Below are 27,334 nucleotides of genomic sequence, written 5' to 3' on the forward strand. Positions count from 1 at the left end.
CAAAACCAGCTGGGGCAGGAGAAGGGAGGAGGAAAAGCAGTGCATGGAAGTTTTGGGACCAGGGCCAAGACATGGGGAAACAAGCGCCAGAGGAACAGAGCACTTTAAAAATGTATGTAAACAGAGAAGATTTTTACATAAGCTGAGCTGTATTTCAAACGTGGCAGAAAACAGAGGCAGAAAGACTGCTGGGATGCCCATCAGCAGTACGGGAGAGGTGGACAAGCTGCAGAGGGTACTGCATCAGCAGGCCCCGAGGGGGACACCTGCACTCAGTAACATTCAGGAGGACTTGAGCCCTTCTGAAGTTAGGTGAAACCGAGCACTCGCCCAGCTCAAAAGAGGCAGACAGGAGTCAAACAATTCCACCTCAGAAGCAAGAAACAGACTCTCTTAGTAAAATGTGTATATCAAATCATTGATATACCTTACCATAGACCTTACAGTAAAACTGCTGGGATTTACATCTGGAAATGTGAACAGCAGTGAAATAAAACTGAGGAGAGCTAATAACGGATTTAAAAACAACAAAGCTTCCTGCACAAATGTTGAACAAGAGCAAAATGATTCCCTGTACCAAAACCATACCCTCAGCAGTTCCCTCAAGTCGTGTGGTCACACAGTCAATACTGTAAACGAAGGGGAAAAAAAAAAGCCTACAGGTAACAACAGAATGAACATCAATTTACAGGAAAAAATAAAGGACACCCATTCTGGAAAAGAGAAATGATAGAGTTTTAGCTGTTACAAAAGGGTAAAAATGGAAAATTAAAGTTCCTCAGGTCTTTCTATAAGCACTTTACACCAAAGCAGCCATTACTGAAAAGAAACATACAGAACTTTCATGCACAGAAGCTTGTTAACGCACACCATCACCCAACAAGCTCAGCAAATGTGTGGTTTTACATAAGTATCTGGAAGAGGAAAAAATACCGAGGCAGATATAAACACCGGGAGGCCAAACTTACGTAGGTCCCACTTCCTAGCTTTCAAAACAGCATCCAGCACAGCCAGAAGGTAAACACCAGTATCGCTGGTGTCCGGGGGCACTGGCATCGCCTACCTACGCCACACACTCAACTTTGACTCCAAATGGAAGTTACGTCCCAGGAGCTTCTAAACAGGAAAATTATGATGGCTGACAGTAAAGTAATTTAATTGCACTGTTGCTATGACAACATGCTGCTCTCTTTCTGTTTAATTTGCTTATTTACCAGTATCCTCCCAAAGGGCCGTATCATACCATCCCTTTTTTCTCTCTTTTCCCCTCCCCAGTCCTCACGGACGCCGCGGGTGACGGGGCTGCCCTGCCGAGCCCCCTCGTACCGGCCACCGGCGTCTGCGGACGGGGCAGAAGCGAGGATTGCCAGGAGCTGACACCCCCCGTGCGGCGGGACTCGGCCGCGGCTGCACCCGGGGACAGGAGCGGGGCGGCGGGGGTTGTCACACGACTCTGTTAAGGAGGCCCGTGGCGGCTGCCGCGGCGCCCCGCCGCCAGACAAAGGAGCGCCGGTCACATGAGAGCCCGCAGTTGGACCAACATTTTTAACCCGCCGCCAGCCGCGGGTGCTCCAACACACACTCACGGAGCCGCCCGCCCCAGAGGGCTCCGCGCCGCCCGGCGGGGCCCGCAGCCTCGGGGGCAGGGGCACCGCGGCGCCCCCCCGCTCCCTGTTCACACCGTACTGCCCGTACTGGGGGGGCGAATGCGGGGGGCGGGCGCCCATTGGCCGCCGCAACAGCCAATCAATGGCGTTGCTAGGAGACTGGGACTGCTCCGGCGGGGCGGGCGCGGGTGGCTGGCGGCGCGCATACCTCCAATGCCGGCCAGATGTCACCGGCCCACCGACCCGCCGCCCCGGAGCACAACTTCTCCCGCGCCGCCTGCCCCACGCCGCGCCTCTCTCGGGCCCCTCCTCACGGACACGCGTGTGTGTACGTGCGTGCCCCAAAGTCCTGCCCAAGCGGAGCTCGCAGCCCCCGGCGGGACCTCTCCGGGCCAGAGCGGCCCCGCTGCTCGGCCCCGCGGCGCGGCAGGCCGGGCTCGGCGGCGACGCGGCGGCGCGCACGCTGCGGCCGAGCACCAACTCCTGGCCAAGTTGTGGCGCGGGGCGGCCGCGGGGCCAGGGCAAACAGAGCAGGGCCGCGCCGGGCGGGACCGCGCCGCCCCCCAGGCGGGCCCGCCAGCTCCTTGCGCAGTCCACGCCAACACCACCGCCGCCACTAACTCACCTGGCGGGGGGCGGCGGCTTCACCGCGGTCCCTTCATGGCTGTGGTGCAAACTTTCATCTGACGGAGCCGGGCATCGCTCAGCCCGAGCCCCGAGGGTGCCGCGGGGGTCCCGGTGCAGGGGGCTCCGCCGCCAGCATGGGGCCCAGCCGCTGCCCGCCCCCCGCCCGCCCCGCACTCCCGACGGGCAGCGGTCAGCCTCGATGCGAGCCGAAGAGCGAGAAATTGTTTCCACTGCAAACAAAAAAGGCGACACATGACCAGGGAGGGAGGGGAGAGAGGGAAAACGTGGGCTGGGCCAGCCGAGACGGGAGAAGCCGCGGAAGGGAGGGCCGCCGGCGGTGGGGGAGGGCGGCGGCGCGGGAGGCGCTCCTCAGGGCAGGCGGCGGCGACCCCGGCCCGGCACCCCGGGGTGCACCCGCGCCGCCAGCGCCGCGGACGCGACCCGTCCTCCCGCGGAGCGCCCGGCGGCGTGGCATGGGGCCGCGTCGGGGCGGCGGCGTTTGCCTGGGGCGGGCGTTCGAGGCCGGGAGAGGGGCGGGAGGCGCCCGGAGAGAAGTCGTCGGCGCGGAGAGAACTGGCAGCGCTGCCGCTGCCCATCGGCGGGGCGGCAGCGGCGCTCCCGCTTTTACGAGTCTCTCTCCCTGCCCGTGGCGTGGCGGGAGGCACGGCCAGACCGACCCCCGCTAAACTGCAACAAACCAGACGGTCGCCACTAAAGGCACCACAAGTCCACAGAGTAACACACCGGAGCACTGCTCTCCGCTCCAAGAGGAGCAGGGGCGACATCTCCCAACACCAGGCTCCGTCCTGCACATCTCCCCGCAGGCAAGTGACTCCTGTCGAGGAGGGGAAAACCTGAGAGCCCACCGACGAGGCGCGACCCGAGCCTACGGTACGAGTCCCTCGGCCGGGTTCAAACACATCTGCCCCACTCCTGTGTCCAGAGCAGGGTGCAGTGCGCGCTGGCGGGCAGCAGCCGCCGGGGTTAATGCCGGGGTCTCTGCTGCTGGCTCGGTGCGTCGCGAAGCTACGGCCTCTGCTGAGCAGTGAACAGCCGTGCTGCAGAAATCTGCAGTAACTGCCGAGGCGAAACCCCAACAGTTTAGTTCTTTAGTCTAAGGAAATTTGCTTTAAAATAAGGCCTGAGTTAATGAAGAATGGCTCATTTTCTCTTCTGCTACCTTACCTTGACATAACTAGTATCAACTTGAGTTAAAAAAACCCTTACCAACAGTTAAATTAATTGGAGGGAACTAACTTGATTTGGAAATAAAAACAGAAGTTGCCCAGTCTAGAAGGCATAGTTAAATGTACAGTCTGCTGTATGCAACATGCTTGATCTCAAGCAGCTTCAATGATTCACAGCATAAAATTAAGGTATGGCTGTCCACCCCCAAAACAAGTAGAAGAAATGGTTTTGTAGCTAATCCACAAAAACTGAGGATTTTTTGCTCTGGGTAAACAAGGCTTTCAGATTTAGCATACTTTGAAAATAATTTTCCTTCCAGTGTAGAAAAGGTCTGCAGAAATGTGTAAACAACATAATACAAATTAGAAATACAGGTATAGTCGTATATTCTTTCCAATGCAGCCCTGGACACGGAAATCATCCCTAAACCAAGAAGAAAAGCATTTTAGCCATTTTAATTAGACAAGTTAGGACAGCTGTCTCAAGACTTTGCAGGAATTCTGTGCTGGCCCACACAGTCAATATTGTCCCGCTGCGCACGGTCACCACTCTCTCCTCCTGCACGTCTGTATCTGTGCATAGTCACTTCCCAAAGCACGGGTTACCCCTTTTTATCTCTGCAACAAAATGCACATTTTCAGACAAGACTGGCAACTACTTCATTCTCAAAGTGCATGGCTGAAAAGCATTTCGTTGACTCTCTCAAACTCGAAATTCCTGTCATAACTCGCCAAGACCTCCTTTTGCCGATAGGTTTCCCTCCCCTACCCTGTGAACTGCTATTTCACATTCTTGCATGTTTTCAAGAAGACATGCCAGCAGCTGGATTGAGGAATGGGAAGAATACCTATCAGGCAAGCAGAGTATCATCCTTACCCACTGGTAACCCTGCCCTGCGACTCCACCAGCTCTAACACTCCAGCAGTCAGCACACCATTAGTTTACACAGTTCTTATCTCATGGCCATTTGGTTTCAAACCCAAACTAAATTGCCAAGTCGTAACTCCACCCACCTGAATTTACTCCAAATGCCTCAGACATTTTTCTGAGTGGATCAACACCTCTCTTTATCAGCAAGCAAGGAGATTTATTGCATTTATCATCACTTGTAAAAGTCAAGTGTCTTGAACAGACTACCAAGAAGAATTCAGCTAATGAGAAGGATTTCTGAAGTGAGAAGGGGAATTCTCGTGAGATGCAGGGCAGTATGCAAAGAGTATTATACCCTGAATATGTTTTGTATGCATCCTATTCAGGTACACTGCTCAGCTCTGTTGGAAATCAGTGGTAAAATTCCCCATCAATATGGGTGGAATGAGATCAGTTCCATGTTTTATACCTTTTCCGTGGCGGGTAGGAATTTCCCCAGAGTGCACATAAGGGTTGCAGTGAAGGACCACCGTGAGACATTTGCCTTGTAGAGTGCAAAGCCAGCATGATCAAGTGCAGGGGCCAGCAGTGGGTGCCCCACAAACCCATGAGAGGAGGAGGACAGACTGCACACCAGGATGGAGGGCTGGCATGGAGCTTCCCACTGTGGTGCCCCATGCGAGGTAGTGGTGAGGGGGCAGCCTCTCACTGGCTCCCTCTCACCCCTGAGCTCAGCAGCAGCTGGAACTGCTGGCTTCCAGAGAGGTAAAACACCAACAGCAAGGTAAATGCTGGTACCTTGTCCTCTAGCTTCTTCTGACTCTTTGCTGGTATACTTACTACGACTAATTCAAGAAAGGAAAATAGTCTCACATGGCACTACTGAAAGATCACTGACTGCTGGCTACATTAACAACAGCAGCACCAGAACATCCAGTGTATGGCCATCAAGTAACTCACTGTAATCTTAGGCAAATGGCTGGTTTTGGCCAGGATAGAGTTAATTTTCTTCACTGTAGCTAGTATGGGGCTATGTTTTGGATTTGTGCTGAAAACAGTAACGATAACACAGGGATGTTTTTGTTACTGCTGAGCAGTGCTGACACAGAGTCAAGGCCTTTTCTGCCTCTCACACCACCCTGCCAGCAAGCAGGCTGGGGGTGTACAAGAACTTGAAGGGGACATAGCTGGGACAGCTGACCCCAACTATGCAAAGGGATACTCCACAGGATGTCATGCTCAGCATATAAAGCTGGAGGAAGAGGAAGAAAGAGGGGGTTAGCATTTGGAGTTACACCGTTTTGTCTTTTACCTCAACCCATGAGTTTTATCACTTTTACTTTTCCAGTTCTCTTCTCCATGCACACACAGGGGCAGTGAGTAAGCGGCTGTGTGTAGCTTAGCGGCTGGCTGGGGTTAAACCACAACAGCAAGCCACCAAATTCCTTAAGGTGTTGATTTTCCCATTTCTAAGACAGGAATAACTCATTTAGCAAAAGATTTGCAACACTGACAGATGAAAACTGTTTGTACGTCAACACCAAAGTATTTGCTGTACTGAAGGCCGATCAGGAGTACCAACAGTGAAGAGCTGCACTTTAGCCTTGTGGGCTAATATGCAACAGTCTAATCTTTCCACTCAGATTTCAGAATACCAACTGCAGATGTTGCAGTACCTTATTTAATGAGGATTTCCAGCCATCTCCCTACACTCCTTTATCTCTTATCCTCCTCTAGATTGGAATCCCTGATAACATCCCACAAGCCATCAAGCCAGCAAAGGTCACGGGCTCTTTATCAGCTCTCCAAAGCTCATCTTCCCCCCTCCATCTCTGTCTCTGCTGAGAACATCTTCCTTTGCCAGTATTACGACCATGCCACATGATCTTGCTAAATATTTCTACTTTCTGTATCTGACCTCACCAGTCTCACCTTTCAATAAACCTGCACTTCTTATCCTCCCCTTTAAGCCCCCATTCCTAACCTGATCTCCAATTATAATGTCCTCATTCATTGACTGTCATCTTCATCAATGTTTATTCTCTTTACATCAGAGTCAGATTTCTTCTCTGAAGTCTGCTGCAGGTAAGCCAACTAAGTGTGTTCATTAGGATTTACAATTTGACATGCAGCTGTACACAAAAACCTCCCAGTTCTGAAAGGCTCTTGATGTGTGGGGTACCTTTCAAAGACTGAAGTGGACAGGACTGCTGCCCGCAGTAATCAGTGATCAGACCCTCATAGTGGGACACATCTTAGACCCTTAATACCATCTCATTTTGTTCCCATTCTTCCGCTATGCAGAATGATTGGTGTCCGCCATCAATCTTGCCATTTCTAAACTTCTCTTTTCTCTGAGGCAACAGATTTAATCTTGTACAGAGCAGAAGCACGCTGAATACCTTCAGGCACTATTAAAAACTACATCATGAATACAATATGTGTTTGCTCGTTTCCTCTTTCACAACTCCTGTTCACAGTGTTCTCCTCCAATCCCTCACACACAGCCTGCAGTACCAACACTTCTTTATTTTTAACTGTGACAGACCAGCCTGGTTTTGTTGTTTGCACTATGCCCACTTTTGGGGCACAGAAACAGCTGTATCTGAATTTCCCACCAAACAGCCAGAGTTGATGCCTCATTCAGAAGTTAACAGACCTAACCCACTGACAGACAGTGCCTCGCTCTGGGGAAAAGAGCAGCTCCCGGCCCACAGTTGTACCCTGCCTTTCTGCCCCATGTCTTTTACAAGCATGCACTTACCTTTCCTCTCCCACCCCAAACACTAGCTAAAGTTATAAGCTGCACACGCAACGAAGTCCCAGCTTACTCCAGCTTACTGACAGGAGATCTATCTTCTGCTTATTCACTTGAGACCATGCAATCAGATTTACAGAGCATTTTCCCATCCTTTCATTTAATTATTCTTCAGGTTCTCTTTTGCCCCAGCTGGCGAAACCCAACAGAAACAGAACTGAATTGGTGAGAAAAGGAGCATCTATGTCAAGCTGTGTCAGAAGTGCATGCAAACACAAGTACCTATAGCAGTTCTGTTTCAGAGCCTAAAATATCATAAATTTCTTACAATAGAATCCAGACTTATGAAATAGTTCCTATGTAAAATAATGTATGCACATGTACAATGTTATCGTAGTAACGCAGCTTCTAAGCAAATGAGCATACTTAGCACTAAAATTACATACAGTTGACAAGCAATCAGCAAGTGTGTTTCTGTACCTGAGTGCAGTGGGAGAGGAGTATCATGCATGCTAGTTTGTCCTACATACATTTGTTAAATTGGGTCCATGTAAGAGATGTCTTCCCAGTGTAATTACAGCAATGTAAGAGCACAACAAGCACAAACCTAACTTACACTGGATGCTTCTGCCAGTGGCGCTTATTTTAGTAGCCCAGCTAGCAGGAAGCAAAATGTTGCTGCCATAAACATATTTTTACTGGAGTCTTCTGCTATAATGGCTATATTGGGCTGAAATCACACCTAACCTAACACAGCTGGTGCATTAATTGCAACACCAGCCAGTATTTCTGGTACTGCTGCAGTGTTTGAAGAGGCTGAAAAAAGAAAACTCTTTTTGGGGTTTGGTGCCTGAACTCTGATATCTGTTGTACAGGTGTAAAGCAGCAAAATGTGGCCTGGAGTTATCTCAACGTAAGTATTCACCATTTGGCAGCTGAAGTCCAACTTACAACTAATCAGCAGAACCAGAAATCAACTGTATTTTTGTTCTCAAAAGCAAAGTGGAAGAAAGGCAGCAGCCAACACTGCATAGAAGTAAAGATCACAAGTTCTGGGGAAAACTGTAATGGAGAACCAAGTTCTTTTGATAAAGTTCCCAAACTGTATTGCCAAACTGAATTTCTAAAACTAAGACAAAATTCTTTTTGGACAATGTATCTTGAGTCCTGCCTCAGCTTTCCTGCATACAAGCTGTTCATTTCATCAGGGACTTCAGAAGTTTGCCTTCTATTTGTGTATCTATGCTTGCAAAATTAAGTTGCGCCAGGACCCCACAGGTAGTGAAGTTTGTATTCACATCTCATTAGCCGGGGATCTTTGAAATTGACACTAAACACAGTTTGCTATAGGTAGGTGCTGTAAGCTACTAGGCACTTTTTGCCCCTGACCACTTGCCTGCGCCAGGTGGATTTCCCAGCCACAGCTGTATCGAGTCACAGCTTGATCTCAGGCTCTTTGTAGCACAGGATATTCCAGGGTACTTTCCTTTATTCACCACACAGCACTACTCTTCCTGTAAGTTTCTTGAACACTGTTCCTGGAGGAAATCCTGTGAGATGCAGGTCCAGATTCTCAAACTGCAGCAACGCAGAAACAGCTACAAGAGGTTCTATGAGGTGATGCAATAATGGACAAGCACATCTGACATAAGGTTGTGTCTGCAAAGGGATGCTGAGAGGATGAAGGTTTTGGGAAACAAGCAAAGTGTTGTAAAATGATTCAGCAGACTTCTACCCCTGGTGTGTTTTCAGTACTATATACTGGCCTACCAAATGCATCCAGGAGCAAAGAATGGAAAGCAATGAAAGACTGCAGTGGAAGGACTAAGAAGTCAGTAGAATCTGCACAAAGCTGCTGGCTCTTCTGTGCTCCCCTCCACCACCACAGGCACTCCGTGGCTGAACCAGAGAGCAGCCACCACGCAGAGCAGGTAAGCAAGATTTGGGAAGGAATGAGAAAAGCTGGCACAGAAAAAAGCACAACTAGATTACCTACACCCCAGCAGCAATTTCTTTTGCCAGCTATAGCCAGAGAACCACCCCGCAATGCCACATTCACTGTGAGGTGGATTTCCCTGCAAACAGCTTTTGGCCGCTCTGTGGTGACAGAAGTTCATTACAATTATGGGCTGACTTCTCCACTGGGGCATGATTTATGCTGGGTCTTCTGGCACTTCTCCAGTCTTTTTGGCAACAGGTAACTTCAGCTAACTGCTGCAGCGATCTGGGAGGAACGGTGCTGGCAACACCTCACAAGTCTTTCACAAGCAGATTTCTCATTCTGCAGGGCTCTCACAAGGATGCCTCAAGGACGGAGCGGGCCTCGGCAGCCAGAGCAATACAAAATAATCTTGGAAGTTTTTGTTTGCTTGTTTGTTTAAATCTGCAGTCCTGTAAACACTGATAGTTACGTCTCCTTCTAAGGTTCAGCTAGTTCTGGCACAGCTTAGCACTTCCACAGGCATCTCAAGGACAAAAAGATGCTATGGCTATAACAAAATTCTGAAGGACGTTTGAAAAGACAAGTCACTTCTGTTGCCTGTATGCAGTAGAGGGTTTTACTTATTCCTCATCACTTGTCACATCATCTTCAGTATTTTTTCCGTAATTGATAAAAGAAGTACAACACAAAACCAACACATTACCGAACAAACATCACATATAACCAAAAAAACCCCAACCTATCAGTGGAGAAACCCCTGCAGGTTACTGGGCCAGCACAGGGTGGCAGAGTCAGGGTTCCAGTAGAAGACAAAGGTCAGTCAAGGCTGGAAGGAGATGGGCTGTCTTGCCACAAGCCAGCCCAGCTGACGGCCGCCCTCCTGACCAGCTGCTGAGCACAAGGCCCATGTAATGACAACCACAGAACTCATTTAAGCTCTGAAAAGGTGACTAATGAGCTCATTCATGCTGCCTATAAATTATTCACTACAACACTGACCCTACTCAAGACAAACAGCAAAGTAAACTTTAAATACAGGGATCTGGAGCCTCCTGTGTTGGCTTCTGCCTGTAAAACATCTTGCAATCAAACAGACACTTCGCTTGCTTCTGCCCCCTTGTTAAATTTGCTCGGATGTTTAGGCTTTCATTTTTACTACCTCCAGCAGAGTTAAAGCAGCTGCTGCAGCTACGTATTTACTTCTCAGTTGCCAAGTCTTTTTCATTAGTAGTTGCAGGTAATCACAAAGCGCTATAAATAGCTCTGAATTACATTCTTCAGAAATTAAAGTCTGACCTCAAAATGCAGGCCAGGTCTAAAGAAGAAGACAAGGGTACGTGCATGTTTAATGAGAAGCAGTCCATACCCACAGCCTGTGCTTACTGATACTTCTGTGAACATCTGTGATTTGTGCCAAATGAAACCAGAGGACTTTGAAAACACATTTGCATTTTTTTAGGTGCTGGACCAAACAAGCTTCTGATATGTTTAGAAACAGCCTATTTCTAGGAACGCTTTTGTTACCCTCTTTAGCATGAAATAAGAGGCAGGTTGTATTTCAGTGTTAGCGGCAGAAGCAGTGGTGGTTGCAGCTGGGGTGGCTGGAACAGGCACTGGCTCCCTTCAAACAGTACTTTTCTTTGGAAGATTAATGGCTCACAGTATTTAGTGACTCGCTGCATGTTGAACTAGCAACTACAGAATGGCACTAAAGACGCTGTCTTATATGACATGCGTCTGATCTCTAATGGAAAAATGTTATTACTTGCACCCCTGGTTACACAACCCAACTCCAAAGGTCAGAAACAACTAGATAAAAGGGAAAGCCAGGAATTACATAGCTAAAGTCCAGTCCCTGTGTAAGGTATACACCAAGGTGAAGTGTGGGAGATATACGGCAACAGCACAGCGATATCTACACAAGGAAAACAAAGGGCTAGCAAGGGAAGTTTACAAATGAAGCAATTTTCACTAAACCCTGTCCTTCTTCCAAGCTGGAAATGCTGTAACTAAGGAGAGTAAGAACTTCTGCACTACTTGAAGAACTTCACAATCTACTGACAACCATGTTATTGCCCTTCATTTTTTTTACATCCAGATTCTGCATTTACCAGAGATACACAGGAACCCTGTTGCTGTGATAGTACTGCTCTTTAAAATGGTGATTACAAAAACCCAAACAACCCCCTTGACAACACAAGACACCAACAGAGCAGCCTACACCACATAGCAGGCAAGTCTTAACTTATCACAGGCTCTCGTGGTTTAACCCCAGCCAGCAACTCAGCACCAAGCAGCCACTCGCGCACCTCCATGCCTCCCCTGGTGGAATGGGGAGGAGAACGGGTATAAAGGTAAAACCCATGGGTTGAGACAACAACAATTTAATAAATGAAATAAAAGTAAAATATAATAACAACATAGTAATAGTAGTAGTAATGAAAAAAGAGGTAACAAAAAGAGACAGAGGAGTAAAACTCAAGAAAGGCAAGTGATGCACAGTACAATTACTCACCACTTGCTGACCAATGCCCAGCACGTCCCTAACCAGTATCAGCTCCTTCCAGCCAACTCCCCCCAGTTTGTATACTGATCATGATGTGCTGTGGTATGAAATACCCCTTTGGCTAGCTCGGGTCAGCTGTCCTGCCTCTGCTCCCTCCTAGATCTTCTGCACCACCTCACTGGCAAAGCATGGGAAACTAAAAAGTCCTTGACTTAGGGTAAGCACTACTAAGTTTTTTAGTAAGTTAACTTAGTTTTTTACTAAGTTGTTTAGCAACAACTAAAACACTGGTGTGTTATCAACATTATTCTCAGACTAAAGCCGAAACACAGCACTGCACCAGCTACTAGGAAGTAAATCAACTCTATCCCATCCAAAACCAGGACAAAAGCTCTCCACCTCATGAGATTCCTGAGCCCCTTATAGCTGAAGGGTGTTGGCAAAGGGCTGCTTTGAAACCCCATCACATGCTGGACCCCGCTAACCTGCCTGGCAAGGGGAGTTCACCTCCCAGTTCAGTGATGGGAAACAGAGGTGCTTTCAGCAGCAGGCTCCCCACACCCTGCTCCTCATTTCCCTAATGAGGCCTAGCAGTGATGTCAGCCTTGCCCCAAGGCATGATTTGATCCAAATAAAAACAACCTACAGTTGGCTACAAAATCAGAGGAATGCCAAATCTGGGGGAGGATTAGCAAACAAACTGATGGTACAGCTCTGAACTGTGTGCAACAAAGCCAGCACTTGGCTACAACTGCCAATGCATCTCCTGACTAGTCAATGCCACTACTCTTGCACTGGTGCACTGTATGGCTTTGACCTAAGAGGTCACCTGGGGGGATCCTGAGACACTGGTCTCAGCAAATTCATGTGGAAGTCCCATGCCGTAGGTAGGGCACAAAGCCAGCTCCAGACAAATGGGTAATCCCCACCAACGCTCCAGGGCCACTGATGTCCCTGAGGTGAAGGCAGCTGGATCAGCTGGATCAGTACATGCTGGGTATCAGGGCAAACTCAGCCATGTGCAGCTGTTATCTCTACTGGAAAAGTGCTCCTGCAGCTCCTCTGTTCTCTCGGCTCTCCAAACCACATAGTCTCATGGCTCTCAAGACTACAGCGTGTGCCCATCTGTCAGGAAGGTTGGGCTCCCCTATGCTTTGACCATACACAACAAAGTGTAAATATTTCTTACCAGAAATCAGCAAATTCAGATCTTGACAAAGCAAAAAACTTACACATTCAACTCAAAGTGAAAGTTGTGGCCCCTTTGAACTGCACAATGCACAGCTCCTTATATATGAAATTGACTCACTGCCCATCCACTACCATTCGCAGGTCGCAATCCAAAGCAAGCTAACATTTATATGCCCCAGTGATTACAGGGCAGTCAGTGGGAGAGCGCAGCTTCGCAGAGTGAGAAGGACCATACACACTGGCCAGATGAGGCCAGAGAATACATATATCACCCTTACTTTCACTAACTTCTGTCTGTTTTCACAACTTCTGTAATAGAGGAGAAGGCAAAACAAATGGGCTGGAACAAGCACTGCCATCAGTAACTTATTACTTGCTCTTCTGCTGCAGCACTGGTCTTGCACACTCCTTGTACACAGCTTGACTCTGGAGTCTCATACACAGCCATCAGATTTAGGAAGCCCGGGCCATGCTGCACTCATGCATGAAGCACAGGACTGCAACTGGACCTAAAGACACTGTCTGTCTGGAGTTTCCTCACTAATCCAGTGTGAGGAGTGGTCCCTGGCACACGAGCTGCTCTGGAAAAGTAATCCTGGCACGTGCTCCCTAGCTTCAGGTCAAGATCTTGTGGTGCAGGGTACTGAACAAGCAAATCAAGAGCAACTGTCTGCTTCAAAATGCTTAACAGGCAAGCTCGAGAGACCACAGGGAAACAAGAGGACAGTAAGGTAAATTTGGCCACTTAGGTGCACACCACTGGATTTGGAGAAGGATGCTGCACTTGTACTGGATTTTGTTGATGGGTGTCCTAACACATCTGTACATGCTGACTTGGCATCTACAAACCCCTCTGGACTTCCAGAACAGCCCCTGTCAAGCAGCTGATCTCCTTGAGTGGGCAAGCACATGTGTGCAGGGAGGTGTGTGTGGCATGCACGCCATGACAAGTATGTGCTCAAGTCTCTTCAAGACGGGGATTTTAGTTGTCAGGTAGCCAAAAAGTGTCCTTAATGAGGTTAATGGGTTCCACTTAAGCAGAGTTTCTTCTTTCATAGGTCAGGCAGATGAAATAAGGCAAATGAGTGGGAAGTGTGATACTGGTGCCTGCAGAGTCCTCAGGGAGGTAGGCTGAAGCTGCTCTCAGGTACCCCAGTGCACTGTGGCTTTTGTGCTCTATTTGACTGCATGCTTGCATTTGCTTGGCCAGTGCTAAGTAAATCAGCATCCAATTCTCTACCTGATTTTACCCTTTATGCCCCTGTCACATAAGTCCCTTGAACCATTACTGTAGGAGTTAAGAAGCCATGCAGACCAAAGCTTCTCTTGGCCACATACTGGTTCCAGCCACATCCTAAGGAAGAGCAGGGCAAATGCAGTGACACTCTGCATCCTCCTCCTGTATATTCCAGAGACCTGCTACTTAAAAGCTTCAGCTAAACATGCAGTCAGATGCTGTAATATGCTGTAAATCCAAAGATACTTTTTCTTCTATCAACTTTTACAAGGCTCAGGTAAGCTTCAGCATCAAAGTAGCCTCTAGTAAGAAGTTCCATGTTTTAGCTATGGACTGCGTGAAAAAAGTTCTTCCCTTCCTTTAAAACTGCCACCTGATAGCTTCACTTGAAACCCCTATTTCTTGTATTATAATCATTATTGTAAATCTAGGACATATGACTCATGTCTATGCAGACTCCTCTTGATTTTCTACTGCTCAGACAATGCTACTAATACACTTCTGTATCTTATTCTTCGAAGGAACTCCACATATACATAAACAATAAAACATAACTAACATACCTATCAGTGACCATCTAATCGCACTCTCATAATTATCAATATTGTGTCTGCCCAGACAGGAGAAAACTGTGTTCTAACAACATACTTTCCCTTGTAGTCTCACTCTGTAGTTTTCCCTTTATAGGCTCACTTCAAGTACCTGGAGTTTTTCCAAGCACCTAATATGTCCATACAAAATGCAGAAGCAGATCATTCCAGCTGATGATATCTTTATCCATGGAGAGAACATCAGCTGGAAGATGCTGTCTCACACAGACAAAAGATGTGTAACAGGTCAGGCCCTATGTAGGTTCAATCCTTTAAAAAAGCTGCAGCATCAGAGTTACCAAACTTCTCAGAGGTGCTCCAGTGCACACTGCAGCCTCCAGCTCACACATGGCACCTGCCTAGGACAGCAGGAGCATGGCCAAGGTGGAAATGCTCTGGGAGAATAAGGAAGGATCATGGAGTGCAGTGGGAAGGACTATGTGGAAGGGACAGAGAGAGGATGCTTTCAAAGAGTAGGTCAGGTCCAGGGTGGTGATATGGGAAGCAATGGCCTTGCATCATCTCCTACTCAAGTGTCAGCTCCATGTGAAAAGGGCAAACCCCCTGCAACAACATTGTTATACATGACCTCCTTGTGCTTGGATTGATGCAATAATAACTGATAAATAAGGGTGAACATACATGCAAGAACTTAATTTCCACTCAGATTATCCTGAATTCTTCACTGGCACTTCCAGCTCTTGGGAACAGCTCCTAAGCACTGGGCACAGCGTGGGGCAGGAGACCTGTCCATTTCGAGGCAAAGCCCAGCAGTGTTTTGCAGCTCAGCTGGCAGGATGTTTTTGAAAGCAGCTCAGTTCAGTCAACAATCTCCCCCTAGAGTCCAAGTACATCACCTCTAAAATATGTCTCAGCTCCCCTGGCACGCAGCCTGGGAACCCAAATCTGTTTCTGATCCAGGTCCTCCAGCTGGCAGCGTAACAAATTGCTGTCTTGCCACCAGGATGGATAAAGTCATTTTTCACTCATTATGTTATTCAAAAATAGAGCAGGAGCTTTATTTAAGACAAGAAAGCAATACACTGTGCTTCAGGAAATTAACAGGGCAAAAAAGCTCTTGTGCTTTATAAACCACAAGGACAAGAGACTGCGTTAGAACAATGTGAGTTAATATCCCAGGGAGCTTGACCAGAACAAACATACTCAGGTTACAAATTCTACTGCTCCCGGTCTTGCAGCTAAGCCTAACGTTACATCCATGTCAGGCAGCCAGGCTTTTCCTGCAGATCACTAATATTTTTCCCGGCAGTCTATTTGCCAGAATAGCTTCAGGCAAAACAGTACAGATGCATACAAGCTGCTGGATGGGATTTCTTCCATCAGCATGGGATATAGGTGAACATGCTGCAGTTAGTGATACCTCTGCTATTCCAGCTGCACCTTACTCAGGTGTGAGGCATCACTCTATCCCAGGTGCAATCCTGCAGCTCTTCCCACTGCCAGAGGCAGCCCTGAGGAGCAGCACCTGGAGTATGACCCCTGTTTACCTAACAAACTGTGAGGACTCTGCTGGATTTCTGGCAGAGGCTTGTGGCAGTGGTAACAACAGCCCCTTTAAACCCAAGTTGCTACTTAACAGCCAGATAAAGAAGAGCAGGCAGGTGTATCTGGTGTCACTGATGGTAACCTGGCTAAGCTGACTTGTTCACCAGCTCCCAAGGAGATCCTGCTCTCCCTTCAGCAAGTCTCCTTGCACTGTCTCTCACCGCAATGAGGGAAGGACTGGCCACACAAGCCACTCACACCAACTTGCTGGCCTTTGCCTGCAGGATCCTTCCATCCTTGCACTGCCTGTCACCTGCCCAAACCTGGAAAAGTGATTTGCCATCAGCTTTTATTACTGAGTGGATTATTTTTCCCATTAACCTAAATCAATATACTTATACAGAAAACATCCCAAAACTCAAGTCAATACAGAGAATTCATAAGGTATTACAGATTTATAGATATTTTCAGCTTTGATTAGAGATCCTCAGATGGATGGTGCAATGGAGGCATAGCCAACAGATTAGATTTTCAAGTACTGATGGTAACTTGGAAGAAAAGTCCTGGAAGGATTTAGAAGCCCAAGCCTCACTGACTTCTAATTGACTTTCAGTGAGGTGAGTACTGCCACAGCCTCCAGGTACTTTAAAAAGCATCACCTTAAAGCCCTGCCTAAAGGTTTGCCTGTCTCTCCCTGTCAACACAGCACGCCTGTGAGACAGGAAGGCAACTATAGCAGGATATTCATCTTACAAGACCCTTGTCTTGCCTAGGGGTAACATCCTGCACAGAAATGAGCATGACCCTCAGCCATTACACAAACCAGTATAGCAGGGAGGTTGGAACTAGATGATCTTCAAGGTCCCTTCCAACCCAAGTCATTCTATGATTCTATGGCCAAACCATCTGTGGCTGCTGCTAGTCCTGCACTCATCCTGCTCTGCAGCCAGCAGAACATATCAGTGCAGACAATCGAAGTGGTGTTTCCCCCTCCTCTGATAGCTCTGCTTTTCATTTCTAACTCAGATGGTGTGGGGGTTTAACCACAGCCATCAAACAAAGTACCACAAAGCCACGTGCTCACCCCCCTCCACTGTCCAGTGGGACTTGGAGGAGAACTGGAAAAAAAAGGTAAAACCCTGTGGGTTAAGAACAGTTTAATAATTGAAATAAAAGTAAAATATGATAATAACACAACAATAATAATATTAATAGTAGTAAGGAAATAGAGAGGAAGGAATAAACCCAGGACCTCCACAAAAAAAAATGAGTGATGCATGGTACAATTGCTTGCCACCCACTGACCAATACCCAGCCTGACCTGAGCAGCAACCGGCTCCTCCCAGCCAACTCCCCCCAGTTTATATACTGAGCATAATGTTCTATGGTATGAAATACCCCTTTGGCTAGTTTAGGTCAAGTGACCTGTCTCTGCTTTCTCCCAGCTTCCTATGCCCCTCCTCTCTGGCAGAGCATGAGAGATTGAAAAATCCTCGATCAGGGTAAGCGCTACTGAGCAACAGCTGAAACATCGGTGTGTTACCAGCATTGTTCTCAGACTAAAGCCAAAACACAGCACTGCACCAGCTACTAGGAAGAAAGTTAACTCCATCACAGCCAAAACCAGGTCAGATGGACAAGATGGTAACACACCCTGTTATACACTTTTCTTCTGTGCAGGACTCTACTGCAAGTACTAGTTTAGGTCCTATTCACAGGAGGTTCTGATTCCCAAAAGGGAAGAACCAAGCTCTGCACAGACTGAGAGAGCATACTCAGCATGACGGAGGCTCAAGCCATTCCAGAGGATGAAACCACTGCCAAATCTTGTCTCTGCAGAGGCCATTTCCCATATGTTTAGTTTGCCACTTGACCGAAACTATTAGCAAGCTCCCACTCTGATGAGTGTGTATGAGCAATCATTTAGATTTGGAAGCTAATTGAAACAAAGGGGAATCACGTCTTCTCATGGGGTAATCTCTAATCTGCTACCCCCTGCACAATACAGGGGAGGGACAGCCAAACTACAGCATGTCCTGTAAGCAATGTGTCCATGCCAGCACAAAGATAAATTCATGGTCCAAGTATCTGAACTCCAAGAGAGCTCCTATGGAGTTCACTGGGATACCTTCAAACAGCAGTTGAGTACCTTTGCAGAGCACTACACAGGCATGCCCCTGGAGACAGCAAATTGCTTTCGTTTGGTTTTTTTTAAAGATTTTTAAAGCAAAAGTCACATTCAAAATATTCATTTTTATTTAAATAAAGAGAAATGTACTAATAAATAAAAACTTGTGGGTTTGCTCTGGGTTTCTGCACTGCAGAAGAAGGATTCTCTACCCAGCAACTTCTGTAAGACTGTTACATGGTATTTCTTCTATTTAAATAGGTCACCTGACAGGGGAAAATATCTGTGTAAAATTGCTGTGGAGCCAACAGATTTCTGATCAAGACTGGCATCTGGCAATAGCTATAGATTTCCACAGAGTCGTCCCTCCCAACACAGAGTTCATATGTCTCATGCTAGCGCAGATGCTTACAGAGAAACCCTACATACATTAATATAAAAGATAGCAATTTCCTCTCATGCTTTTAGATCATCCTCTAGAAAAACAAAATAGCACAACCCTGTCACAGAGTTCTGAAAGTGGATCAAAAATCCTTTATAAGGAGAGATTTCTGTATTTAGCTCCAATTAATTTGACTTCAGTACAGATATGCTGGAGCCAAAAATAGACGCTAGACTGTTTGACTCCTATTTTTGGTTCTAGCCACTACACCACACTTTGACAATGATAGGTACTTTACATAAACGTTGGTTTCTCTCTATATTACATATTTTCAGTTGCCCTTTCAAATCTGCTCCACTCCAAGTGCGCTGCCACATATACGTATTCTTTGAATCAAAGGGTTCTGTTAGACACATCACGGAACTACCTCCTTACAGTACAAACCCTTGTGATGTACCAGCTAATTACTAGGAACTAAATATATGGGTTTTATCAGAATACATCTATTAGAGTTCACTACCCTGGTGAGTGCTGCCAGCTGAGGGTAGTATCAGGTACAGGCACAGCACCCAGAAACAATTGCTTCAGAGCACAGAAATAGCAATGGGACTTCAGCAAGTGGTGAGGTCAGGGCAAACATCTGTAAGAGAAACATCCCTGTACTGCTGCCACTGGTCCCATGGAGACCAGGTCTCACTGTTAACTGTGTCAATTTAAAGACGTGGGCAGAAAAGAAAGAAAGGAAGAACAAAAACCCAAAAAAACCCAAGCCAACCAATCAACCAACAAACTACTCGGATGCCAGTCCAAGGGCCCAGGAAGGGCAGGTCTTCCCGAATTGGCACCAAAACCTGCACTTTTTATTCTTGGAAAGGTTTTATTTACATTATTGCAATACTGGGTAAGGATTGCAAGATGTAACTCTGAGATCAGACCTCTAATCCTGCCTCTCTGTTTACTGCATTGATTGTGCTCTTTTAGACTCTGATCTTGCCATTCCTGCTTAGCGCGGGCTCCCCTCTGTTGGGGATGAGGAATTAAAATGGGATTCAACTGAAAAGCTGAGGCAGAGCAGGGAATGATGAAAAAACATCATCTGCCATGAGCAGCCCTCACCACAGTTAAATTTAGAATGTAGGCTCCTCAAGCAGAGAGATGATCCTCATTCCCTGTGGGGCACCAGTCACACAGGGCTACATAAATATTAAAATAATAATTGATGATTAATTAATAATGGCTTCCTTTTCCTCATGACCATCTCTCAGCTGCCATAAGAAATATTCACTTCCTTTCTCCTACATGCAGATACAAACAACCATTCGAAGACTTGTCTTCCCAGAGAAGATTTGCATTCCCACTCCTTTCCACTAAAATATTTCCTGCAGCCTCGGACATGAGATTCTGGACCATTCACAGGCACTCTGTTTAAGAAATAAACACTGAATAAAAAAGCTTCAGAAGCTGCAGTAACCAAAATAAACATCAAGAAGGCAAATCTGAGGTGCAGGTTAAAAAAAAAAAAAGAAAAGCTATTAATTCCCTTTCGCTCTATAATTATGTCCTTTATAAAGGCAGAAGTCTTCCAATAAAAGCCATTTTAGATGCTGCAAGAAGTATGTTCCTCCAGTGACTGTAGAGATGGACATCTATCTGACTGACCTTACAGCTGCCTTGTACCAGTGTATTGTTCTTGCTTTTGATCTGGCTGCTGAACCAAATCTTGTTGCTGTAAAGTTAGAAAACATCCAGAAATGCCGCAGCCACCAGTTCCTTTTGCTCATCATCTTCCTCTGCCCATCTCTTGCCAAGCCAGGGCAGCCTTATCACATCTCCATCTACCAGCCTCACTCCTGCCACCCGCGAGTCCTCTTGCTAGTTACTGAGCCATCACACCGTCTTCCAGCAGATCTTACTAGCCTCTCTTGTAACCCTCCTAGCATAAAACAAAAACCCCCAAACCAAAACCAAAACAGAAATCCTTTGTTCTCAATCTGCCATATTCTCCTAGAATTCAGACCTCAAGCTCCAAAGTCAGTTTCTGCTGCCTGAGTTCACTTCTCTCCAACTTAGCCTGCTTTCTAATGTTAGATCCTACCAAAGCCTTTCTTTACTAATGACACTATTACTTCTCTTCCTCCTCACCCTTTTTTCTGTTAGTTTTTGTTTGTGTCTTTTTTTTCCCCAAATAACCAGCCTTAGCCTTTCCCAGCTGCTCAGCTCTGCAGGTATCAACTACCTAGAAATCACTGACCAAGCCTTAAATCACAGACTAAGCCTTAAAATCCAATTTAGCTTTCAAGATAATTATTAAGATAATTATGCTTTTAAAATAAAATTCCGTTTCCTTGTGGGAAAAAATTAACATCGTCCAGAACATCAACATTTGTCTAGGAAATTTCTTCATGGTATTTTTACTGATAATGAATGCCATCTCTTAATAATCCCCCAGGTTCTCTTTAGAGACAATTATTACAAAAACAGATCTTCCTAATGAAGATAGAGTTACTGAGTCCAGAAGTTTTAAATCACTACTCAGAACGGCTGCGAGACTCTGTGCAGCAATTAGTTTTAAAACCAGTTTTAAGATGAAGTTGGATCACTTTCTGAAAGGGATGCTACATCCCGCAGATCAGTGAACCCCGAGAGGCACCATGTAGCTACAGCTGCACAGCAGCAACTTACTGGCACCTCTCAGGTCATATGCAGCATGTGCATTGGCATGTTTATGTTACATAAGCACAGAAAGACTAAAAGCACATGAGAAGATTGCAGGAGACGAGAAGGCTCAGGGGAGAACTCACAGCAATCTTCCAGTATCTAAAAGGGGCCTACAGGAAATCTGAAAAGGGATTTTTTATAATGGTGTTCAGTGACAGGACAAGAGGGAATGGTTCTAAGCTGAAAGAGGAGAGGTATAGATTAGACATTAGAAAGAAGTTCTTCACTATGAGGCCAGTGATGCACTGGCACAGGTTGCCCAGAGAAGCTGTGGCTGCCCCATCCCTGGCAGTGTTCAAGGCCAGGTTGGACAGGGCTTTGAGCAACCTGGTCTTGTGGAAGGTGTCTCTGATCATGGCAGGGGGTTGGAACTGGATGAGCTTTAAGGTCACTTCCAACCCAAACCATGCTATGATTCCATGAGGCCTGTGTGCAGGAAGCAGCATGGGGAACACCCCGGGGAGCCCCGCAGCCCAGCCCCAGGGACACTGACGTTAGCACCCACGGGCAGCAAGCTCTTTGAAGCATTCAGCATGAGCCCATGGCTGTAAAGATGGGAGGCTTCATGGGCTTTGCCTTGTCATCCTGTGTATGCAGAACAGAAGCCTGCATGTAAGAAACTCCCTCTGTAAAGGTTCCACCCCCTGAAATAGTTTCTGCACATTTTTAAAGCCCACCTCCAGGAACATCATCTCACCACAATGGACATTCACCACTGCTCTGAAAACGTGTTTTAACAATTCTTGGGCAAATGGGCTGAGGGCTCCCTCAGCCCTCCATTCAGGCAGAAGGCTCCTGCCTCCTTATGGGGGGAGGGCCTCAACAAATGAGTGCAATTAAAGCATAGATAATGCATCTGAACACATGCATTCCTCATTTATTTAACAAGCACAGTTTAGCTTTAATTATTTATGATAATACTTCAGAAGAAACTAGTAAACATAGTACAGTAGACTCTACAAAAGTAAGAAAGCCCTTGTTGTGGGAGACTGCTCTGTGGCCTTCTGCTCTGAAACTGCTGCTAGGAGAGGGACTCAAGCCTCACTTAGTAAAGGAATCATGAGGTGCAAGGATTAGGGCAGATGAGGAATTTCAGGTTGTATTTTACTTTTAAAAAATGATAAAAAAAAGCAATCAGTGAGCAATATTATAAATAAAACTTTCCGTTAACATGAACAGTCTTAATCTGAGTTGTCACTGCTGAAATCCTCTCACCTCACCTGCATGTGTAGGATGCTAAGTAGGTGCAAGTGACTCAAAGTCTTCAGACCTCCTCCTCCTCCCTCTCCCACTAGGAAAATCAGTTGTTGTTGCAAATCGGCATATTTACTGTACAAGTAGCTAAGAGGAAGGAGAGGCCCTGGTCTGTTTGACTGGGATCAGCCACTGCTCCCAAAAACCCACAGCCCACTTTTGAGCTGACGACAGCAAAGCCTCTGTCCCTGTTGTGCGTGGCTCACTGTAACTGCTGGAAATTTCAGTGGAGAACAAAAGGGCATTGCAGTGGGATGGAGACAGTACCAATACTGAGGGCTCACTCTCAGCTGCACTGCTGCCTGTCTTTTGCCATAAGACACACTGCTGCCTCTTAGCCAGGATTAGTGCACCCAAAGATGTAAACCAGAACGTCTTAAGACTGAAAACACTCCAAAGTCACAGCGCTATTCCATGCCTTCAGGAGACAACTGCAGTGCATGCACGATCTGTGGTGTCTGCCGAAATCCAAAAATACCTCCTAATAAAGATCATCACATAGAGCACTGCCAGGCAACTTCAGGACACTTGAATTGCTAGTATGTTTGGTTGGTTTACATGGATCTTTGATGAGTGAGTGAATAGCTTGTCTGCAGGAACTGACATGCAACTTAAACCTGTCCTGATGCACAGACGTACAGAAAGACCATGCAGCTCCTTCCAGACAACCATACGTGAATGCAGAGATGTCCCAGTCTCAGGCAACTTGGGATTGTTATTCATCAGGGAAACCTGAAGCTAAGTTTAGCACTTATCTGGAATCAATTCTTTCTCTCTCACTCTGTAAAAGTCAGGCCTCCTCCTTAATGAAAAAGGTGCTATGCACTCTAGCTTTACCTTTTCTATATTTCGACTTAAGGTATCACTGGCTGTGTTTAATAGTTTCGCTCCTACAGAGCAACCTTCTGAAAAGGTCAAAACAAAACACTAGGAGCCAAATTCATCGCTGGTACAACTCCATTGACTTCAGCAGCATTACACCTGGGATAGATCCAGCCGTAACTGTTTCCATTACGGTAAGTGGAAAAGAAGTGTACTTGCTGTCTTAACTTTACTTTTCAATTGATCTGTTCAGTTCTACTCTGTGTGTTTCATTGCAATCAATAGGAATATATCTATTAGAGAAAGTTACAGCACAAAACATCTAAATAGCTTTTAAAAAACTTGGCTTCTCGGTTTATAATGAATGTCAGGGAGATGAGAATGTACCAGGCATTCAGAGTGTGCTCAAGTGCTTTATCTTTTGGGAGAGAAGAGATGTAGCAGCTACTGTAAATATTTTTATGTATAAGCTACATCATAGCCACCAAAGATCTTCCTTAAAGATCTGTTTGATAGCAGATACAAGCTGCCAGCCCTGAACAGCCATGTCAAATGCAGCTCAGGTATTACAGGGGTGGGCACCGTAAATGCTTATAAGCAGTTAGATTAGGAGGAAATAAACTTAACTTCTCTGGAACTGTGTTCATGTTCATCAAGTTGCGCTCAGCACTATGTCAGCCATGCTGAAAGACTCCTAGGCAGAGGTAAGACTATGGGAATTTATTTGTATTTCAAGTGCTTGTTTTTCTTTTCAACCTTTCAATGCTTCTTGGTTCAATTCTTCTTTATATGCCATGATGGCACACTACCAGTATAGAATCATAAAATTATAGAAGAGTTAGAGCTGGAAAGGACCTTAGGATCATCCAGTTCCAACCCCCCTGCCATGGGCAGGGACACCTCACACTAAACCATGTCACCCAAGGCTCTGTCCAACCTGGCCTTGAACACTGCCAAGGATGGAGCATTCACAGCCTCCCTGGGCAACCCATTCCAGTGCCCCACCACCCTCTCAGTAAAGAATTTCTTCCTTACATCCAATCTAAACTTCCCCTGTTTAAGTTTGAACCCGTTACCCCTTGTCCTGTTACTACAGTCCCTGATGAAGAGTCCATCCCCAGCATCCTTGTAGGCCCCCTTCAGATAATGGAAGGCTGCTATGAGGTCTCCATGCAGCCTTCTCTTCTCCAGGCTGAACAACCCCAACTTTCTCAGCCTATCTTCATACAGGAGGTGCTCCAGTCCCCTGATCATCCTCGTGGCCCTCCTCTGGACTTGTTCCAACACTTCCATGTCCTTTTTATGTTGAGGACACCAGAACTGCACACAATACTCCAAGTGAGGTCTCACGAGAGCAGAGTAGAGGGGCAGGATCACCTCCTTTGACCTGCTGGTCACGCTCCTCTTGATGCAGCCCAGGATACGGTTGGCTTTCTGGGCTGCGAGCGCACACTGGAGCTGGCTCATGTTCATTTTCTCATCGACCAACACCCCCAAGTCCTTCTCTGCAGGGCTGCTCTGAATCTCTTCTTGCCCAACCTGTAGTCATGCCTGGGATTGCTCCGACCCAGGTGTAGGACCTTGCACTTGGCATGGTTAAACTTCATAAGGCTGGCATCAGCCCACCTCACAAGTGTGTGGAGGTCCCTCTGGATGGCATCCCTTCCCTCCAGCATATCAACCGAACCACACAGCTTGGTGTCATCGGCAAACTTGCTGAGGGCGCACTCAATCCCACTGTCCATGTCACCGACAAAGATGTTGAACAAGACTGATCCCAACACTGATCCCTGAGGGACACCACTTGTTACTGATCTCCAGACGGACATCAAGCCATTGACCACAACTCTTTGCGTGCGGCCATCCAGCCAGTTCTTTATCCACCGAGTGGTCCACCCATCAAATTGATGTCTCCCCAGTTTAGAGACAAGGGTGTCATGTGGGACAGTGTCAAAGGCTTTGCACAAGTCCAGGTAGATGACGTCAACTGCTCTGCCCCTGTCCCTGTGGTAGGACCAGTACAATAGCAAGTAGAATTGCAACCCTGGACTTTAGCAGGGCAAACTTTGGCATTTTCAAGCAATTGCTAGGGGAAGTCCCATGGGCAAGGCTGCTTGAAGGTAAAGGGGCCCAAGATAGTTGGTTGACATTCAAGAATTGTTTATTCCAAGCTCAACAGCTGAGCATCCCGACACGTAGGAAGTCAAGGAAGAGGGCCAGGAGACCTGCGTGGCTGAATAAGGAACTGCTGGGTATGCTCAAGTGGAAGAGGAGAGTTTACAGGTCATGGAAGGAGGGGATGGCCACTCGGGAGGAATATAAGGCTGCTGCTAGAGGATGTAGGAAGGCAGCTAGGATGGCTAAGGCCTCCTTAGAATTAAATCTGGCCAGAGGGGTCAAGGACAACAGAAAGAGCTTTTTCAAATACATAGCTGATAAAACTAACACCAGAGGCAAGGTTGGCCCACTGGTGAATGGGATGGGTGCCCTGGTGACAGAAGATACTGAGATGGCAGAGTTATTGAATGCCTTCTTTGTCTCTGTCTACTCTGCCGGAGGCAGTCCTGAAGAGCCCTGTACTCCTGAGACCTCAGATGAAGTCAGGTCACTGGAGCAGTTTGCCTTAGTCCATGAGGAATGGGTTAGGGACCAGTTGAGCAATCTGGACATCCATAAATCCATGGGTCCAGATGGGATGCACCCGCGGGTGCTGAGGGAACTGGCGGAAGTCATTGCTAGACCACTCTCCATCATCTTTACCAAGTCTTGGGAAACGGGAGAGGTGCCTGAGGACTGGAGGAAAGCAAATGTCACTCCAGTCTTCAAAAAGGGCAAGAAGGAGGACCCGGGTAACTATAGACCGGTCAGCCTCACCTCCATCCCTGGGAAAGTGATGGAACACCTTATCCTTGATGCCATCTTAAGGCATGTCAAGGATAAGAGGGTTATGAGAGGCAGTCACAGAAGCCAGAGAGTTGTAGTCTATGGGGCGGAATCCAGTTGGAGGCCTGTATCTAGTGGAGTGCCTCAAGGGTCAGTATTGGGACCAGTATTATTTAATATATTCATCAATGATTTAGATGAGGGAATTGAGTGTACTGTCAGCAAGTTTGCTGATGACACTAAGCTGGGAGGAGTGGCTGACACGCCAGAAGGCTGTGCTGCCATCCAGAGAGACCTGGACAGGCTGGAGAGTTGGGCAGGGAGAAACTTGATGAAATATAACAAGGGAAAGTGTAGAGTCCTGCATCTGGGCAGGAACAACCCCAGGTTCCAGTATAGGTTGGGGAACGACCTGTTAGAGAGTAGTGTAGGGGAGAGGGACCTGGGGGTCCTAGTGGACAGCAGGATGACCATGAGCCAACACTGTGCCCTTGTGGCCAAGAAGGCCAATGGCATCCTGGGGTGTATTAGAAGGGGGGTGGTCAGTAGGTCGAGAGAGGTCCTCCTTCCCCTCTACTCTGCCCTGGTGAGACCACATCTGGAATATTGTGTCCAGTTCTGGGCCCCTCAGTTCAAGAAGGACAGGGAACTGCTGGAGAGAGTCCAGCGCAGGGCGACAAAGATGATTAAGGGAGTGGAGCATCTCCCTTATCAGGAAAGGCTGAGGGAGCTGGGTCTCTATAGTTTGGAGAAGAGGAGACTGCGGGGGGACCTTATTAGTGTATATAAATATATAAAGGGGGAGTGTCACGAGGATGGAGCCAGGCTCTTCTCAATGGCAAACAATGATAAGACAAGGGGTAATGGGTATAAACTGGAACACAAGAGGTTCCACTTAAACTTGAGAAGAAACTTCTTCTCAGTGAGGGTGACAGAACACTGGAACAGGCTGCCCAGGGGGGTTGTGGAGTCTCCTTCTCTGGAGACATTCAAAACCCGCCTGGACACATTCCTGTGTAACCTCATCTAGGTGTTCCTGCTCCAGCAGGGGGATTGGACTAGATGATCTTTTGAGGTCCCTTCCAATCTCTAACATACTGTGATACTGTGTCCCATCAGTTCCGT

The 27,334-nt window shown here is 47.1% G+C and overlaps 1 protein-coding gene across 7 annotated transcripts in view; it reads right to left on the reverse strand.

Annotated features, from left to right (window-relative positions):
- FOXN3 (forkhead box N3) overlaps window positions 1-27,334 on the reverse strand; it is a 223,139-nt gene that overhangs the window by 144,691 nt on the left and 51,114 nt on the right. For 5 of the 7 annotated variants that reach the window (XM_080619003.1, XM_080619002.1, XM_080619001.1 and 2 more), the window contains exon 1: window positions 2,233-2,625. The exons of 1 other annotated variant lie outside the window; for it this stretch is intronic. The gene's annotated coding sequence lies outside the window, so the exon portion shown is untranslated. Of the gene's footprint in view, window positions 1-1,214; window positions 1,296-2,232; window positions 2,626-27,334 lie in introns of those variants that run through there. One more of the 7 variants, XM_080618999.1, reaches the window with a different exon arrangement.

The sequence above is a fragment of the Psittacula echo genome (assembly GCF_963264785.1).
Source record: "Psittacula echo genome assembly, chromosome: 5".
In the NCBI taxonomy this organism is placed as follows: domain Eukaryota; kingdom Metazoa; phylum Chordata; class Aves; order Psittaciformes; family Psittacidae; genus Psittacula; species Psittacula echo.